We start from the raw sequence: 5,689 nt of genomic DNA, 5'->3' as shown, positions 1-5,689 counted from the left end.
AGGCCCCTCGGTTTGCAAAATGCTGCATTAGGGCTGTAGTAAGCAAGTCCTGTTTCCCGACAAGGGTAGTAGTATCAGCCCTTAGTAACAAGTGTGGGTGCTGCAGGCTGACTGGACAGGACTGAAGAGACGGGCAGGCCGGGAGACATGCCCAGCACCCAGGTCCTGCAGCCAGAGTGCCGCGCAGCCCAGCAAGGGAGTTGAGGCACCAAGACTGTGGGACTGCCCCAAGACTTTGAAGACGGGAAAGGGAAGTGCTCTGCTCTGCCAGGGAGACCCAAGACAAAAACCAGTGCTCCAGGCCAGAGGCCTCTGGGAAATGCAAAGAGGTTGACTGCCAGTCCCCAAGGCCTAGGAGGGCCATCCGGGCAGCCCCGGTAAATATCCTCACCGCAGCGAGATTCCCCACCTTGCACTTGCTGCTAACGAAAGCCAGAACTCGGAGTCCCTCTGCCCATCAGGCACTGGACTGGCGGGGAAGTTGGCCTCATCTCCCAAAGTACCAGGCCTTTCTGTTTCCAAACACAGCACCCAGAATGCCTTGCGGGACTAAACAGAAGCTGATTGCGGACCCATACCTGTTGCTCAGGAGGAGGTTAATAAAAAAAAGAACCAAACCAGCAACAAAACGATGTGTATACTTTTTCGGAAAGGTTGCCGTTGATCCTTGTTCTAAGGTTTTCCTTTGGCTTCCAAGAATGAGAATAAGGAAGTAGGAAGGAGACAGCACAACTTGCTATATCCTAACATAAGTGCTACCGGCAAATTGGTACCACATTTGGAAGCAGAACTCTGATTTGGAAACATTCATGGCATTTCACCAGTGGTTTTGCTCCTAGGAACTATTTAGAAAATAATCAGAAAGAAGTTAAAAAGCACAAAAAGTTTGATGAAGAATACTAACTGTAGCATTATCTACAAGGTGGAAACGACCTACATTATCTAATAACAGGGGCTTGGTTAAATAAATTCTGGTCCATCCTTATGACGGATTACCACGATGCAGCTACCAAACTGTTACGAATACTGAATTTAACGACACGTAAAAATATTCACAGTATCTTATCAAGGATCCCTGGTTTGAAAAAAAGCGTGTACGTAAATCCAAAACGGAATGGAAGGATATACTAAAAAAAAAAAATGTTAGTAGTGTTTATTACTGGCAAAAGGTTTTCTTTGTTTTCTCCTTTACTCTTCAGTATTTACTCAGTTTTCTACAATCAATTTATATTACTTCTATAGTTAGAAATAAAAGCCCCTAGGGGAGCCTGGGTGGCTTAGACTGTTGAGTGTCCGACGTGGGCCCAGGGCATGATCTCCAGTTCCTGAGTTTGAGCCCTGCATCCGGGCTCTCTGTTGTCAGCTCAGAGCCTGCCTCAGATCTCTCTCCCCATCTCTATCTGTCCCTCCCCTGCTCGCACACGCTCTTTCTCAAAAATAAATAAACATTAAGACAAAAAAGAAATAAAAAGTCCTAACTTTTTAAGAGAAGAAATTTGCTAATAAAAGATGATGCAAATATTCAGATCACTTTGAAAAATTCAGATTAGGGTGCCTGGGTGGCTCAATTGGTTGAGCGTCCGACTTCGGCTCAGGTCATGATCTCATGGTTTGTGAGTTCGAGCCCCGCGTGGGGCTCTGTGCTGTCAGCTCAGAGCCTGGAGCCTCTTTAGATTCTGTGTCTTCCTCTCTCTCTGCCCCTCCCCCACTCACTCTGTGTGTGTGTGTGTGTGTGTGTGTGTGTGTGTGCGCGCGCGCACACGTCTCTCACTCTTTCAAAAATAAACATTAGGGGTGCCTGGGTGGCTCAGTCGGTTGAGCGTCCGACTTCAGCTCAGGTCATGATTTCACAGCTCGTGAGTTCGAGCCCCGCGTGGGGCTCTGTGCTGACGGCTCAGAGCCTGGAGCCTGCTTCGGATTCTGTGTCCCCCTCTCACTGCCCCTAGCCCACTCACATTCTGTCTCTGTCTCCCTCAAAGATAAATAAACATTAAAAAAAAAAACATTAAAAAAAATTTAAAAAAAGAAAAATTCAGACTTCATTACTCTAGAAACTCTTCCCTATGAGGAAATATACTATATATATATATATATACATATATTATACTATACTATATATACATAAATCATGCACATTTGTCATAGCCTTGAAGCAAAGGCATCTCCATCGTTATCAAAAGGTGACCATCCTGATAACACAAATCAGAATTAGGTAATTGTTGGAAAGAAAAGTATTAGCATCGACTTGAAACAACTTTTACCTCTCATCTCTACTGAGGTGTCTTCTTTAGTGGATACTCCTTCTTTCTCCATAATTCAGTCCCCAGTCGTCTTTTTGCTTCTTTGCTCTCTTAGAGACCTAGGCAACCCACTCCACCTTGACTCTTAACCTCCATCTCTATGTAAATAGCCCTGAACTTCCCTTTTAGCCCTGGTCTCTCTCCTGGACCCCACCACTTAAACTGACTTCTCAAGCTCACCTTCCTGCCTGCTCTCCAGAGGACGCCTCTTTCTGATTTCTCCATTCACTTCAACTTCCCATGCTGGCTCCCATTCTAGGAGTCTGTGATTCCCCCTTCTAGCTCTTTCCTCACGTTAAATTCTATAATATCTATGTCACAATACTTTGAATCATTTCCTTTTTTCATTTTTATTGGCCCCAACTCTGGTTCTGGCACTTATTATTTTGTGGGTCACGACGGAGACGTTGGAACCAGACGCCCATAGGTTAAAATCCTGGCCCTGGCACTAACTAGCTGTGTCACCTTGGGCCAAGTGAATTAACCCCTCTGAGCCCCAATTGCTCCTGTAAAATGGATCATACTCACCTTTTCAAAGGGGGGGTTGTGAATTTAAACTAGCTCATATACATAAGAGCTGAGCCTAGCATGTAAATTGCTTAGAACACTGTGGATGATCAACAGATGTTGGCTGTTTATTTTAGATTATTTTAAAAACTGGAATTATCAATGCTTTCCTAATGCATAAAACTCCATTGCTGAAAAAATTTCCATTTAATTACAACATTTTCTTCCAAATTAACTATACAGTCTTCCCCTGGCCTTCAGGGCCCTCCTAGTAAGGCACATTGCTCTCTGCTTTCCTTCCACTGCTCTATTTTCCAATCGACCTGGACCTTGTACTGTCCTACCTTCGAGCGTCTGGTCACGTTGTTTCTTCTGCTGGTAGTGTCCTTCCCCCACCTCTACGTAAAATCCAACCTGTCCTTTAAAAGCTTCCCAACCTTTTGTAACTCTGAACTTGGTGAGCTTTCTTTCATTTTTGAGCTCTGCCTTTCCAATGGTTCTCTAGTGCTGTGCATAGAACAATATATTATTAATGTTGTAACCTATATAAATATATATCGTCCTCTCTTCCTCATTTTTATTTTTCCAGCACTTTGTTCATCATGGGCATCCAATACATGTCAGCTGATGTAAAGGTGATGCCTGACTTTCTGCCCACACCTACCGCGCTGTTGATGCTGAATTTTAAGAAACGGCACCTAGGATTCCCTTCCCTTCAGAGATTAAATTACATTCTAGCATGTTGGCTTTAGGGACATGGAGCAAAATGTATTGTCATGTTGTCATTTTTGTTGGTCAAAATCAGTGGATATTGGCAACTTCACGTTCAATTTCTATTTAGGGTGGCCCCTATCCTGATGATTTGGGGCAGTGTTTTTATGAACTGCTGTTTTAACAGATTTTCTTTTCTGCTTTTTACGGTGTGAGGTGTTGCTTTAGTTTGTAAGGTCAAAAATAGATTCATATTTTCATTCATGTATCTTATTAAAGATCTTTCAGGTCAAAATACCAGGTTTCTAAATGGTTGCATTTGTGTGGCAACAAAGATGCTTTCTGAGGTTAACACACATTTTTTTCCTACATATTCCCAGATATCACAAAAGTTCATGAACTCCTCAAAAGTGTTATCATTGTTCTTGTGTAGAACATTTACTTTGACACCAAAGCGTGTGTTTGCTGAATTCAAGGGGTTCTCTCTAGGTCTTAGATTTGGAGGGAAACAACCCAACCATTTATATTTGCATGAAGGTACTCCAGATTTAACAGCAGCAGTGGCTTCCCTGGATGAAGCTGGTGGTGGGAGAAAGAGGGAAGCTGATCGAGTCCCACTTGCAAGGTCCCAGGAAGGACCCAGTCTCCAGTATATTTTGGTCACTCCCACCATTGGTGCGTTCCTAAGTACCGTCACTTTCCCCTCCCTCCTCCCTCTCCCTCCACCCCCCTTCCTGCCTTCTCTCCTCCCCCACCCTGCTTCTCTCCCAACAATGGTTGCTGCTTCACAAACACAGTGCTTAAAGCACCTAGTTCCTGGGATTTATACTTGCCAAGTGGCTTTGGGGAACAAGCTTTTCTCAAGCCTAGGCATCAAAAGGCACTTATTCCAACACTTCAGGGAAAAATAGTAACTAAGGAAATTAATAATCTCATCCTAGGCAGAAGAATAGATTTTTGAGAGGCCACAGTCTCTTTTAAAAGAGGTATAATAGTAGTCTCTTCAATCTTTTTCCTGTTGTGTTTTCTTACCTTACCCGAAGAAATGAAAACTTCCTGCAGGTAGAAACCGTATCCTGACCTAAGTGGTATATAGTAACAAGCTGTCACCATAGGCTATATATTTACTAATGACAGAAGACTCAAAAAACATTTTCTGGAGCTATTAAATTTCTTCAATGGCTGACACTGAACTTCGTATCTTTCTCAAAAGGTTCTTTTTTTTTTTTTTAATTATTACTATTAATGGAGCAAAATAATACAAATGAGATTAGAAGAGGAACTTCTAGAACAACAGAAGCAAAGAATGCCAAGAAGGGCAAGGGGAAGGCTGCAGAAGTAGAAGCCAGTGCCAAAGAACGTTCCACTCAAAAATGTTCCCTAAATCTATCCAAATCCAAGAAAGGTGGCCTGAGGGAGGGAGTCCTGTGAGCCCTAAATGCAAGGGTTAGATGCTATCTACCTCCAGGAAAGGTAATAAGAAAGAATTTACATGCATGTCTCCAAAAGCTGAACGATTTGAAGCAGACTCAAGGCAGAAGACCTGCATTTTTCTAAAGTGAGATGCCAATCACATTACAGCTTCACACTGTTAAGTTTCAAGGACAAAGAGTGGGGGGTCAAAGTCAGTCTCTGAAGGAAATGGGTACTGGCCATCCCATTAGCCTGATATTCCAGCCCAACCCAAGTATTCTTAGTCTCAAGAGACTAAGACGCACGACTGCCACAAGCCACAGGTTCACACGCAGTGGAGAAAGAACTGACGTCAGACACGTGATGGAACACTTTCAGGCGGAACTTCCACTCAGAAAAGTTCCTAAATTGAATTTGGAGCCCTTCCCCTCCCTCTCTTTCTCTCCACCGTCTAAGAACTGGAAAGCAACAGTAACAGCAACAACAAACCAGTTATTAGCAAGATGGTAAAAGTAAGAGCATCATGGAGCTTCCTTTCTCAGGGTGAGAAGGCCGCGTTGTTTGGAATGTAAGCGCCCGTGGATGGGGGTTGTGGGGGCAGACATTAATATTTATTGGGCATTTACCATCTGCTGGGCACCATACACGTTTTATCGCATTATAAGGCTTACAGCAAGTCCTTGGAGTTGGTGCTACTTTCCTTGTTTTGCAGAGGAGGGAATTAAGGTTGCTTAGGGCTTGCTCAGTTGGTCTCTCTG

The sequence above is a fragment of the Panthera pardus genome, unplaced genomic scaffold (assembly GCF_024362965.1).
Source record: "Panthera pardus isolate Hobbes unplaced genomic scaffold, ASM2436296v1 HiC_scaffold_1, whole genome shotgun sequence".
NCBI classification, from domain to species: domain Eukaryota; kingdom Metazoa; phylum Chordata; class Mammalia; order Carnivora; family Felidae; genus Panthera; species Panthera pardus.
This window is presented reverse-complemented; position numbering follows the sequence as displayed.